General features: G+C 40.8%; 1 protein-coding gene across 5 annotated transcripts in view; it reads left to right on the plus strand.

The window, feature by feature from the left end:
* RGS7 (regulator of G protein signaling 7) overlaps window positions 1–15,110 on the plus strand; it is a 444,093-nt gene that overhangs the window by 343,580 nt on the left and 85,403 nt on the right. The gene's annotated exons all lie outside the window — the stretch shown is intronic.

Below are 15,110 nucleotides of genomic sequence, written 5' to 3' on the forward strand. Positions count from 1 at the left end.
CATATGTAGGGAGGCCATTTGTCCAGTTTAAAGCCGGACAATCCTAGATTTATGCCGTACTATTCCAGTCCAGTAGAAACATAGCAGTGGACATGGCTTTGTCCATTGAAAATGAGAGGAGAGAATAGGAAGAGATTGTAGGTGCAGGAGGATGCCAGAAGGGAGGGGTCAAGGTGCTACCTCTGTATGCAGTGATGCAGGCATGGGTGGGCCAATGGATGCAGGCTCACACACGGGCAGAGTCATGCAGGCAGGGATGAGCTAATGCAGGGGGCCGACACGGAAGGGGGTGAGGCTGTGTGTGTGGGCTAAAATAGGGCAGGGCCACGTGGATAGGCTGATGCAGAAGAGAGAGGGGCCATATGGGCGGGGGCGTTGAAATCCCATATTCTGAGGAGGTGCCAGGGCCACCCTAGACATGTTTAGCATTTACACACATAAATTATACGTGCATAATTGGTTAAAAGAAATCCACTATAAAATGACTAAATCCAAGATTTTACAGAAATTAGTATCTAAAGTTAGATTCCTATGTCCACATGTATGCACCAAATTAAGTGTTTTGGTTTTCCATGAAACTGATCAATCAGCAGCTCCCATTCATTTTAATGGGAGCTGCTGGATACTCAGGACTTTTGGAAAAACAGCCCTTTTATTTTGGTGACTAAATATCTTAACTTCAGGCACCCATTTTTTTTAAAAAAAATATCTTGGCTGAATGCTTTGGAAATTTAAGGTGCTATGCACTACTATGTGTTCAACCTCAGTGTTGGAGAGATGTGGGCTAATGGAATCTGCATATGGTTGGGAGTCAGTCCAACATTCTGTTCTTGTCTTCCCAGTTGACTTGTGTGATTTTTGGATAAATCACTAAATCCAACAATTTCAAACTCAGGTGCCTAATCTTAGGCATCTAAATAACTAGCCCGATTATCAGAGGTGATGAGCACCAACAACTCTCAAGTCTGAAAATGCTGATGTTAACCTCTCCGGGCCTGAGTTAGCTCGTGTACAATGGGGATAAAAATGCTTGCCCACCTTGTAAAACACTGAGATTTATAAATTCAAAGTACAGTAGAAGTCCAGAATACTGTTATGGAGCTAATATTTAGACAGCTGTGATTAGTCACTGAGGCAGGAAGATATTTGATTCAGCACTTAATATCACTGTCTATTTCTTTCCTTCTTCTTAGCAGTTTTTCACGGCTTTCCTTTAAGTGTTGTCCTAGCTATCCACAGTCTCCTGGGTTATAGAAGACCAGAAAGTTATGAAACATGGTTCCCAAGGGAAACCAAGCTGTTCACTAGAAAAAGCCTATGGGATAACCGAGGGAGTTAATAAATATGCTAAAATGTTTGTTAGAACGCTTCACTGTCTAATAGTAGTCTGACCCTGAAGTCAGCCTGAGAAAATTGCTGTTACTATCCACTGATGTTAACGGGGAGGAACAATGTCTAGCTGCCTTATTAAAGTGACCTTCTAGCTGAGAAAAAGCAATAATGAAGATTAAAAAAGAAACCCCACAGTCAGAATCAGAATTATCAATTTGGGGGCAGAGTGGGGTGAAGAGAGCCTCTCCAGGGTATCAGAATAGATCTCAGGATCTGTCTGTCCCTCCACACAGTGATGTGCCAGGAGAGTTTCTCGTTTCTTTGTGCTGGGCTCCCCCAGTTATCATATAGGCGTTACCACTAAACAGCTCAGTTTCCTGTTTGTAGTATAGGAAGGCCTGGGGATGGGCATGATTTTAAAGGAATTTAGAAATCCTGTGTTGTGGAGTGCTGAGTTTTTAATGAATTTCCATGGTATATTAATCCTTCTGCTGATTAGGGTCTATCACCACGCATGGCCTGGAAGGGCACTGAGATTTTCTGCCGAACATTCAGCAATGATTTGAGCAAACAGATGCAATCTCAGTCCAGATGACTGGATCACCAAGCTATGATAGCTAACAAGAAATCTTTTTTCAAGATTATTTAAATTCTTAGACCATAGTGGTTAATTCTTTTACTTTAGGGCCTACATATTTTAAACACTCAGTTGAAGCCTGTAGGAGTTCTGCATTCAAGAGGGTGACAAAGCTAGGCATTTAAAAATTAAATCTAAAATTAAAAATTAGATTCTAACATTATTACTCATGCTGAGAAGTAACTTACTCCAGAAACTGACCCATTGATTACAGTGGCTCTAAATGAAAACACGCTCATTAAAAAATCAAAGAATCCCAGGAACGTTCAAAGCATTATTTTTACTTACCAGTCATTTTAAAACTATGAATGCTTCTGGTGTTTCTGAAGTAGAGCTGACATTTTACTGCTGCTACATAGCATTCAGGGCCTCATCCAATGAGGGCTCTGCTCACAACTTCCTCTTGGAACAGAAGAATGGCAATACCAGATCAGACCAGTGGTCCATCTAATGCACTAATCCATCTCCAAAATTGGCCAGTAGCAGATTCTTCAGAGGAAGGTTTAAAACTCTCACAATGGACAGGTTTGCAATAGTATCCCTGTTGGGCAACCTTCTTCCCAATTCCAGGCAGTTAGAAGTTGTTTTATATCCTGATGCATAAGGGTTCATATTATATTTAAGAATTTTTATCCTAGCCAGTTTAATTGCATATATTGAATATAGTGGGAGTTCTGAATGCAGACTACTTGCAAGAGTCATAGATTCTAGGACTGGAAGGGACCTCAAGAGGTCATCGTGTCCAGTTCCCTACCCTCATGGCAGGACCAAATACTGTCTAGACCATCCCTGATAAACATTTATCTAACCTACTCTTAAATATCTCCAGAGATGTAGATTCCACAACCTCCCTAGGCAATTTATTCCAGTGTTTAACCACCCTGACAGCTAGGAACTTTTTCCTAATGTCCAAACTAAACCACCCTTGCTGCAGTTTAAGCCCGTTGCTTCTTGTTCTATCCTTAGAGGCTAAGATGAACAAGTTTTCTCCCTCCTCCTTTATGACACCTGTCATGGTAGAACCCCCACTCTGAACCTTAGCGTCCAAAAGATGGGGTACCAGCATGAATCCCCCTAAGCTTAATTACCAGCTTACATTTTGTAGTGCTGCCACCAACCAGGACTTGCAGTGCCTGGTGCACTCTGGTCCCCCCAAAACCTTCTCAGAGGACCCCAAGACCCAGACCCCCTGGATCTTACACAAGGAAAGTAAACACTTTCTCCTACCATTGCATCTCCCAGGCTTTCCCTCCCTGGGTTACCCTGGAAGATCACTGTGATTCAAACTCCTTGAATCTTAAAACAGAGAGGAATGCACCTTCCCCCCTCCTCCTTTCCCCTCCCCAAGAGGTAAGACAGATTCAAGCTAGGTGAATCTAAAACAGAGAAATTCCACCTTCCCCCTCCCTTCTCTCTCCCTGTCTCCCACCAATTTTCTGGTGAGTACAGACTCAATTCCCTTGAGCCTCAACAAGGGGAAAAAATCAATCAGGTCCTAAAAAAGAAAAGCTTTTAATAAAAGAAAGGAAAAAGTAAAAGTTGTCTCTGTAATTAAGATGGTAAAGGTTACAGGGTCTTTCAGCTTATAGACACTAGAGAGAAGCCTTCCCCCCAGCAGAAATACAAATTAAAATTCTTCCAGAAAAATACACATTTGCAAATAAAGAAAACAATCAAAAAGACTAAACCGCCTTTCTACTTGTACTTACTACTTGAACAGAAAATTAGAGAGCCTGTAGGTACGTCTGGTCACTCTCAGAACCCAGAGACAACAACAGACAAACAACACCACAAAACAAAGACTTCCCTCCACCGAGATTTGAAATTATCTTGTCTTCTGATTGGTCCTCTGGTCAGGTGGTCCAGGTTCACTGCTTGTAACCCTTTACAAGTAAAAGAGACATTAACCCTTAACTATCTGTTGATGACAACACCCTTTTAGATACCTGAAAACTGCTCTCATGTCCCCTCTCAGTCTTCTCTTTTTCAAACTAAACAAACCCAATTCTTTCAGCCTTCCTTCATAGGTCATGTTCTCTAGACCTTGTTGATTTTCTCTGGACTCTCTCCTGTTTCTCCACATCATTCTTGAAATGTTGTGCCTACTATTGCACTGATAGTTTTTAATAAAGGAAATGCTAATCAACAAGATTGAAATTCACCACTCTGCAGAAGACCCACAAAAGGTCTATGAAGCCCTGAAATCCTATTTTGAGGGCAAAATAGGTCTTAAGTAGGATTTCAATGTCTTAAAAGTCTTAGGGGATGTACAGTCCTCAATGGGCCCTCTGGAGAAAGGCAAATTTCACCCCAAAAGAGTTCAAAAGAAATGCTGCAGATTTTCACAGTAGTTTATTAGTAAATGAATATAGAAAATGTAGGCAATTGCCCATAATAAACCATTTTTTAATAAATAGAACTTACATTAAAACCATTGTGAGTACCTCTAGTCTCTGTCATGCATTAGAATGCTCAGTGGTATTTCCTTTGTTACGGACTATGTGCCAGATCCTGAGCAGCCCTGGGCCCTTGCAGCTCTGCATAAAATTAATGGAAGAGACAAGCATCTTGTGCCTCTGAGAATCAGTTCCCTGTCATACGACCAAGAAGGACACTTCTTCAATAACCTTTGTCTATCAGAGTTAATTACAATGTAAACAACTTTATTAGTGATTGATACAATTTTACAAGCCTATGAAAATATTATACAAATCATAAAAAAAAAAGTGTAAAGTTTCCCTTTAAATAAAGGCAGGCGCACCTACCATTATTCACCCAGTGCTGTTCTGCTGCCCATGATGAACAGTGACAATAAAATAATTAACCTTAAGCTAGAAATGAAATAAGGTTGAGACATTGCATTTGTTCCTTCATTACCAAGTTAACTCCAAAAAGAAATGCTTTTTATTCCATTATAAACTATGTCAACATCTACCTTACAATGCTATTTCATTTTCTGCTTTATGTTAGATAAGGGTATACAATATTTTCACGACAAAGATTTAGCTATAGGCAATGTGTGTAAAACAGATGATATCCTTTCTTGACACATCCTTTAAAAATAATCTCCAAAAATATATTTCAGGAGGCTGCTGGCCAATTCCTAGAGCAGTGCTATAGGGAAGCGATGTGAACCCTGCTTCTGACATAGGCATTAGACTTTTATCTTGGATCAAGGTAAAATATCTTGGCCTCCATTCTGAAGGTAACTAGATGCCTACTTTTTGGATGCTCAAACTGAGACATCTAAGAAGGTCTTAATTTTCAGAAAGTTTTGAGCTTTCAATCTCTGAAAATCAGGATCCTTTAAAATATCTCAGTTTAGGGACCCAGAATCACTAGTCACGTTTAAACATGTAGATCCTTGGCTTTCATTTAACTGATTATATCAATTTTAAAGTTCTATACAGCGAGACCCAACCATGCTGGAAAGTTTCTCCCATGCAAAGTTCCAGTGAATTCAACAGGACTTGGTGCATGAGTAAAGGTGTGGATCCTTTGCAGTAATTTAGATTGGTGGAGTTTGAGTAGTTCTGCATCCTCTCTGTATTGGATAGAGTTCCTATCTTATGACTTGTTCATGTGGCTATTAAAACTATGATCTCACAGTTTAGAAAGCTGGCTCTGCTTTATATTTTTGCTCTAGAGTGAGTGAGTGCACTAATGGCTGAACATACTATCTACTTGTACTCCGATGAAACAATTTATTCTTCAGATTAAAATGTTATATGCCCAACTCCCCTCTTATTTAATATTAAATTTACTATATTAGTAGAGGTGGTCCTGGCAAATTAAAAACACTTCAGTGTCATTGAAAGTTTATGAAATACTGAGGCTGTTTATGTTCATAGTCAGACGGATCAGGGTTCATCTCAGTTTGGCCAAATCTAATGAAGTTAATCCATATGCATATGGGATCAGTTCTCGTGAGGCTTGTCAGTTCCTTTCTGGGTTTAGTGACTCACAGCTGTTGGGAATTTGAGGAATTTAATTCTCCCACATTCTCTTGTTTAAATGTAATATAGAAGAAAGATGAAAGGCAGAGAAAAGTTCCAAGGTTGACAAATAATTACAGTCTATGTAAATACAACAAATAATTGTAACAATGTAGAAAACAGAATATTGTGGGGAGGAGGAGGGAGGCGGTAATAAGACATGTTTCAGGAGAAAGGTGAATAGAAGTGGGTGAAATTATAGAATGGATTGAGCACAGGAAAAGTGAGAATTGATTTAATTTTTGTTCTAGAGTTAGGAGCTGTAGTTCAAGAGAAGAGATGGATATGAGCTATCGGAGAACTTGGCCTATTATACCTCAGTTGCATCTGCAGGACATAACATATACTAGGTAAATGAAAGCATAGACAGGCAATTGCAATCATATACCACACTTATATTCAGCTTCATTTTCCATTTAGAACATGTTTGTCTACTTATTTTGCATTCACAGTTTTAAATGCCCGTTTGAAAATTTGACTTGTTATCTCAAACTTTCTTTCTCTAGTAGGCAGTCATTTTACTAATCTCTGTGTGACTCTTCATAGCAACACAGTTTGAATTCATAGACTCCAGAGCTGAGAATAAGACCTCTTAGGTCATCTAACCCATCTCCCTGACATCACAGGTTTGGTTCTTAGAATGGTATTCGTGTCTTGCCCTGTCTAATTTTATACATCAAGCTATGGGGCTTCAACACTTCTCTTGAGAGACATCCACACCCTGATAAAATCTTCCTGCCAAATGCAATCTTTCATACGTTTAGCCCATTGTTCCTAGTCATCAGTACTGATAAAATAACCATTAGCTCTTGGATAGTGATTTTCTTCCAGGGATCTCACACTACTTTACAAAGCTAAGTAAGTAGCATTTAACCTCATTTTACTGATGAGAAAACTAAGATACAAATTTAAGTGACTTGCCCAGGGTCAGACAGAGGCAATGGGAATGAAATCTTGGTCTCCAGAATTTTGTTCAGCCTTGTGCCCTAACTGCTGGGTCCTTTAGTCTCCCTTGCCAGATACAGCATCTTGTTAATGTTATTGTACGTGAACAGTATTGCAGTTCTGTATTTTTTTTTAAATGTAAAACAACTGAATGCTATAGAAATTGGCAGCATATACAGAATATCTGAGCTAGTAGCTTGGTGAAAGGACTGGCTAAAAGGATCATCTATTTGCATGTCGATTCATCCCACAATAGGGAAGCCCAATTCCTTGGCGCACACAAAATTAGACTGGACAAAATGCAAGTATATGTGCTCAAGGGAGCAAACGTGTATTAGCATGGAGCTAGACTAGACCTACGAGGTTTATTCCCCGTTCTAGAGTCTATGCATTCAAACCCCATTGTATTGCTGTGCAGAGCTACATCAGTAACCAGAAGCTACCTCTGACACATAAATGATTCAGAGAAAGTCTCTGTTCAAAGCTTGCTGAAGCCAGGATGCCCTGTGTTTTGTCCTAAAGCCTGCCAAATTTTGATGCAGACAGACGACCATCTGTTAGTCTGTCCATACGTGCCTTCTACGTGCCATACGTGCCTTCTACCTGTATTCGTGAACTTTATCTTAGGAATCAGCTGTTGACATGCCTCAGCTGACATTAACTAGGTCAGCAGAATATAGGAGGAGAGGCAGCTTTTCATAGTGCCACAGTTATGAAACAAACAAAAATTACAGTTCTGTGTTAAAGAGCCTTGCACTTTGGAGTCACTCTTGGGGCAAAGGACTAAGGTTATAAGAAAAAAGAGTTATAGCTGAGAATTCTCTTGTGCAGCCCGGTGCAGGTCGTTTGCCAACATTTTCATAAATGTGCTTAGGAAAAGTTCTCTGGAACTTTCTAATCAAGTGTGACCCAAATAGCTGTTTTGAAACATCTGTTTGTTGTTGTATTACCATAAATGCGTTGTTAATCTAAGTTTAAATCCTGGCCTTTATCAATATAAACAATGTAATTTCTTATAGAAAGAATACATTTAAAGATTTATAAATATGAATTTTCAGAATTACTTTCAAATCATTGCTTTGAATAAACTAAACTGATTTGACCATTTCATTATTAATATGAAAATTAAATCTGCCAGTTGATGAATAGGGAGCTAACAAAAGGCATACGAGTGATTTCATTTGGGAGTGGTATATGGTCATGGGGATCTCCAAAACTATTGAAGCCTGCAATAGCTTAACATCCCCTGGCTTATGTAAGAGGGTGTAACTGCCCTGTAGATACTTGAGACTAAATGATGAAAGTTATTGTGCCCAGTTTGTTCACATAAAAACTGGCATTTTCTTTTTTATGCTTAAGTGGAAATTGAAACCTAAGTCCTAGAGACCAGAAATAATTAATTGCTTTATAGAAGCATCAGTGAGGTAAAGGAATAATTTGCACTGTAAATGGTGATGATACTTAAATTGAGCACTTGTTACAGATTTGTCTATTGTCAGTGCAGATTTACTCTATTCTTTTATCCGGGACATTCAAAGATCGCTAATTTATCTGCCCTCAGGACAGCATCTGTTTGAACTCTGTAGACCTTATTTTAACTTGTATTCTTTTGCCCTGGCAATATTGAATGTATGCATATGACTCCCATTGACTCTGAAGCCAGAATTTGGTCCTGTAGCTAATACTAGCTTCAGATGTATTCTGAAAAATAGGTGACGGTAACATCTGTAAATTCTCATGGTTTATGTTTGTTATTGAATTAACCTATATCAGGCACTATTAAACCAAATAAAGTGTCCATGTTAGGGTTTCTTTTCATAATTATTTTTATATTTTTTTCCAACCAAAACAATTTGGCAAAATCAATACAAAATGTTAGTATCATTAAATCTTTATTTTTTGCTGAAAAAAGCTTTGAACAAAAATATTTAACCATGCCATTGAAAGACTCACTTAAAAAATAATCTCTTGTAAAGATTTTCTCTCTTTTCTTTTGCCTCACAGACATTCAGCCTGGCCCTCAATTTCTTGTGTATTTAGAATTCTTACTGATTTCACTGGGAATCTTGCATAAAGATAACAATATCATCCTCAGGATAGTAATGTAGATGGGTTCTTCTGATCCTGCTATGTGGGATCTCCTATTGAGGTGTCATCAGACCTAACTGTAAAGCTCACCCTGAACCCAATTGGATCACAAGTAACCTGAACCTGATCCAAGCCCAAGTATTTCAAGTCATTGTCATATCTGACCTGACCCGACACTTGTAATTGGCTTTTATTGGGTTCAAGTTGAGTTGCAAGGTCAGAGACAGAGGTGCCAATGTTGGAGCTGGAAGAGCAATATGGCTGGGACATTGCAAATGGACCATGTGCTTCTGTTTCACAAACATGCACTGCTCCCCCTCCGTGCCCCACAGCCACCCCAGAGAGGCCAGGGCCTCCAATTCCTGTATGCTGGTGAGGTCATAGCCCCCTGGACCACCCAGACCACAGCCAGGGCAGCCAGGTGGTTGGACAGCCCCATCACTGTGCAGACACAGAGTAACCCCCCTCCTCTTCATTTCCACTGTCACCTCCTGCCTGCCCCTCTGCAGGAATCCAGGCACGGGGAAGGGGTCAGAGTGGGAGGGATATAGACCTTGGGATGGTGTGGCGGCGCATGATCAGTAGCCACTTACAGATCCCCCTGATCATTACCTCAGATTTCCTGAATTGTTGCAGCAAGGGCACCATGCAGTACTCCATGCTGGGCACTTGGGGTGAGGTGCAGGGTGGGGCAGGGCAGAGGCTGACTGATGCAGGGTCCTGGCTGGCCAGGCTGCTGCACTTGCAGGTGAGCCACGTTATGTCTCTTTCTCCCTCATCTGGAAAGAGCTGATGTGAGTGCAGCACTGCCTCCCCTTGTGGCACCACCTCCACTGGCCCTTGCCTCACACACCCCAGTCTCCTTGGGCCTAGTTTTAAAGCCCAACCTGAACCTGGCCCAAGTGTGTCAACCCTTTCTCCAGTTCAACTTGTACCCAACACTTGTTGTCAATTCCCATTGGGTTCAGATAAGGTTGCAAGTCTGTAGTCTTCAAAGGTCCAGTCCTGGTACCATTCAAAACTTACTCCCATGGGAGCTTGATCAGGCTCCATCTGAGCAACTAACTTCATGGTCTTAAACTTTTAGAATGGAAGCTGTGGGTTTTCCACTAAATGGGTGTATGTAATGCATAAAATTAGTCCTCTTCCTTGTTCAGAGTTTGAAACCTCATAATTATCTCTCTGGTCTTCTTTTACAAAAACAAAAACAAAAACAAACAAAAAAAAAAACCCTGCAGAGGCTTTGCATGAGCTCTAAACGATAATTAAGCAGTTGAGAGTTGAAAATGGCTGAACCCTGAAAATGCATTATTGTGACTGAATATATTTAAAAGCTGTTGCCAAGAGGCAACATATCTCAGTGGGACATGTTCAGTAATTTTACTGTTGAGCTGTCAAGTTGCCCACATTTTTTAACCCAGTTATTGTGGGTGAGATTTTCCAAAACACATAGCAGTTCGTTAGCTCGATTTCCATTGAAATTGATGGGTACATCTACACCCAGGTCCACAGACTTGTGTTAGCAGGGCGTGCTAATATCAGCTAAAAATCGCTGTGTAGATGGTACTTTGAAATTGTGGGCTCGGACTGGAACTGAGACTCTGAAGTCCGTCTAGACTTCAGAGCCCAAGCTCCAGCTTCAAAGCACCGTATGAACAGTGATTTTTAGAGTAGTAATTTGAGCTCTGCTGGCATAAGTGGAATGGAACTGGGCTGGGAGGCTCATTCCTAGATGCTGTGTAGACAGGCCAATGAGTGTTTTATCATTGGTTTAAATAGATTCTTACCTTATTGCCCGGACAGATGCAGGTTTAAAGTGGGGCTTATGTCTAGTAGTTTGGAAAAACAGTCACTGCACATTGGCTGTCTCAGAAAGCACGGCCCTACGAAAAATAAACAAACAGAAAAGTAAGTTCAGAGGAGGAGAACAAACATGCTAATATAAATACCTAGCTCTTATATGGCACTTTTCATCAGTAGATCTCAATGTGCTTTATAAAGCAGGGCAGTGTCATTGTCCCCATTTTATAGATGAAGAAGTGGAGGCATAGAGAGATGCAGTGACCTGTCCAAGGTGACAGAGATGAGACTAGAATCCAGGTCTCAGGGGTTCCAGTCCAGCGCTCTATGCCACCCTTTGACTGTGGAATTATTCTGTTTCCTTGTACATTTAAATTATCTTGGTCATCTGAATTTGTGGATGACCACATTGATATGGTGTTTAAAAAAGCTGCTACTCAAGCTCTGTTTTTCCATGGTACTCCAATCTGTTCTAAATCATATGCTATTGCTACAACTATATAATTTGTTTTACTGGAAGGCAATCAGATTGATTGCAAAATCATGTTAAAGTATACAAGGACTAAAATAAGATTGTATGTTGCAGTCCATGTTTAGCAAACTGAGATTACAAATGAGGCTTTGTTGCATTATATATCATTTGTTTTTATGTTAAGTAATTTTTATGAAATACTCTGTTGCATTTGGTTACTTCCAGTGAGATAGTGGCTTTATTGTAAGACATGCTGAAAATGAATGGGCCAAATTCTGATCTTTCACCAGTGACAATCCAGTCTTTGACTGCTTTGAACTGGTTTTTAGCTGATGGCAGAATTTGCTTCATGATTGGCCCTAAGGATGTTTAGGGCCCTATCTTGTCACTTATGCAGTCACATATGCAGTATGTAACTTAGAGTTTGGCATATGATGCTGTTTGCGGAAAAGGTTGGGCTGTCCTCAGTGCAATTAGTAGTATTCTGAAGGCTTTCCATAGAGCCAAATAACCAGTCTGTAGAGCGTAACAGTTTCCAAGGTAACTGCTTGGTGGTCTCCTTGTGGGCACCTCACCTTAAATTTGTCAACTTGACCCCTCTCCCCCCAAAAAGAATATGTGAAAATAAGAGGCCTTTGTTGTTAAAAGCATTCCTACAGACCATACTTCCAGCTCTAGCTATGCATGCACAGCAGAAATGTGAATTCAAAATAGTGGGGACTGTGGTCTGCCTCTCCATAGGTAGTTTGAATTCTGTATTTGGGGGGACAGCTCTAGTCTGGCCAATGGGGGCGTGCATTGGGGGTGCAAATTCTGTGCCTGACAGAGGCTTGTATGGGGAGGGCAATGCCCCTCCAAATTACACCCATGTACCTCTCACCTTGTTGTTGAACCAGTTATTTATGGCTGACTGCTTTGGAAGAAGGGAGGAAAACAGTTGACTCATTCACTCCCTCTCCAGGCACTATAAGCCAGGCTACACCAACTGTAGTAACAGCAAACCACTAATGTTACATATGGGGCAAGGTAAGGTCTGGGAAGTACTGTGCAATCAACGCCTTGAGGAAAATATTTGTTGCAGTGGTCCCTAACTCCAACTCCCATTCCTCTTAAGGAAAAAAAAAATTATTTCGCTGCACCCTTGTTTTTATCTTCTGTAAAAGGAGGGTGATATTTACCTTCTTTTGTAAAGTGCCTTAATGTCTATGGATAAAGTACTCTATAGAAGAGTTAAAGTATTATTATTGTCTGGGAAACCGCAGACAATTCAGCTCAAATTCCTGAGCTGCTGCTTCGACAAGAAGCCCTTAACAATATCGCAGAATGGCTGCATTCATGCTAAAAGTGAGAGTGCTGGCAATACAATGATGCGGGGAGGGGCAATTGAACCAAAGAGTTGAATGTCCTTGAGCACCGATTTCTTCTGCCTTGGCATCAGCAGATCTGTCATTCTTCCCAGACAGATAAATCCTCCTGGGCACACTTTAGACACTGCCTTAAGTACGCTGACATGTAGAAAGAGTTTTAATGAGCATTAAAAAGGCCACATGGTATAATCATTAGACTCCTAAAATAAGAGAAGCATTTTAATACCCTGGAGGAAAGGCTTGAAGGATAAACGTATCCGTTTTGAAGTCCTGGCTTAGAAATGTGCACACTAAAAAGAAGTCATTGGATGGAAATTTCAAGGAGACAGGTCCAGGACTCGTTGCCACAAGATATTACTGAGACAAATAACATAGTATAACAGCAGATGTTGTGATTAAAAGAATCTAATCCTGTTCTGAAATTTACTTACTGGGGTAAAATGACAAAGGCTGATAATCCTCATGCTTCAGGATCAGATACTGACCTCCAGGTGTCATACCCCTCTAATGAAGCTCATTTCAATGGACCTCACTTCTTGAAGTCCCAAAATTACCTATATAGCATACAAATATGATGTCACAACTTTTACTGTTGAAATTTATTTGCCTTGGAAATAAAGAATCTTTAGTCTGAGGCTACAGAAAATTATTTACACTGAAGGAAAGAATCCTATAGCATCTCAAGTTCCCTGCATGATACTGTGTTCTTCTTTTTGGATCTTTATCACCATATAAGAGTTATGCCAGGGGCCTGAATCTACAACTCTTGCTCACATTAGGTAACACTTACATAAGCAGTCCCATTGATCTGTGATGAGCATATGTCTAGAAGCATGAGAATTGTTAGCCCTTGTAATTTTACTCCAGATAGTAAATGTTGAAACAGGATTAGACTATTACACTTGTGTAGGCAAGTACTGTTTATCTTGGGACCACCATGAAATTACCCTGATGTAGCAGAATTAGGCAGATTGTGAGGTGTTCAGGCCTTCAATTGACACATCTTGGATTGGTAAAAGCAGCAAAGAGTCTTGTGGCACCTTATAGACTAACAGACGTTTTGGAGCATGAGCTTTCGTGGGTGAATACCCACTTCGTCGGATGCATGTAGTGGAAATTTCCAGGGGCAGGTATATATAAGCAAGCAAGAAACAGGCTAGAGATAACGAGGTTAGTTCAATCAGGGAGGATGAGGCCCTCTTCTAGCAGCTGAGGTGTGAAAACCAAGGGAGGAGAAACTGGTTTTGTAGTTGGCAAGCCATTCACAGTCTTTGTTTAACCCTGAGCTGATGGTGTCAAATTTGATTGAACTAACCTCGTTATCTCTAGCCTGCTTCTTGCTTGCTTATATATACCTGCCCCTGGAAATTTCCACTACATGCATCCGATGAAGTGGGTATTCACCCACAAAAGCTCATGCTCCAAAACATCTGCTAGTCTATAAGGTGCCACAAGACTCTTTGCTGCTTTTACAGATCCAGACTAACACGGCTACCCCTCTGATATCTTGGACTGGACACAGCCAAAGAAAGGCTGCCAGACAAGTAAATCATTGGTCTGTTCTGCTGTGGACATTATGATCCTGAAGGAATAACTGCTTTAAAAAGGGAGATTGGGCTCATGGTAAGGAACAAAGTACAACAAATATATTGAAAATAGGTTGGGCAACTATCTTCTAAGAATACGAGTTTTACAGTAGGCCAAGCAAAAGAAGAGAGTGGGAGTTTTCTATATATATTTAAAGAGATGTTGGGGTTACCTGCAGGAGTAGCACCAACGTTTCTGATGCCCTAGGCGGACGGCCATTTCACCGCCCCCCGCGGGTCCGGTGGACCTACCGCAGTCATGCTGGCGGACGGTCCGCTCCTGGAAAGGCTCCGGTGGAGCTGCCACAGTGATGCTGGCGGGCAGTCCGCTTGTCTAAAGGCTCCGGTGGACCTGCTGCAGGCATGACTGTGGTAGGTCCGCCGGAGCCTTTAGACCAGTGCACCATCCGCCAAAATGACTGTGGCAGCTCCACTGGAGCCTTTCCAGCAGCGGACCATCCGCCGGCATGACTGCGGTAGGTCCACCAGACCCATGTGCTGCCCCTGTCATAAACAGATAGCTAAGGGTTAATGTCTCTTTCACCTGAAGCACCTGACCAGAGGACCAATCAGGAAACCGGATTTTTTCAACTTTGGGTGAAGGGAATTTAGTGTCTGAGTCTTTTGTCTGTCTGCCTGCTTTCTCTGAGCTTTGGAGAAGTAGTTTCTACTTTCTAGTCTTCTGTTTCTAAGTGTAAGGACAAAGAGATCAGATAGTAAGTTATATGGTTTCTTTTCTTTGGTATTTGCATGAATATAAGTGCTGGAGTGCTTTGATTTGTATTCTTTTTGAATAAGGCTGTTTATTCAATATTCTTTTAAGCAATTGACCCTGTATTGTATCATCTTAATACAGAGAGCCCATTTGTATGTATTTTTCTTTCTTTT

The sequence above is a fragment of the Gopherus flavomarginatus genome, chromosome 4 (assembly GCF_025201925.1).
Source record: "Gopherus flavomarginatus isolate rGopFla2 chromosome 4, rGopFla2.mat.asm, whole genome shotgun sequence".
In the NCBI taxonomy this organism is placed as follows: Eukaryota; Metazoa; Chordata; order Testudines; family Testudinidae; genus Gopherus; species Gopherus flavomarginatus.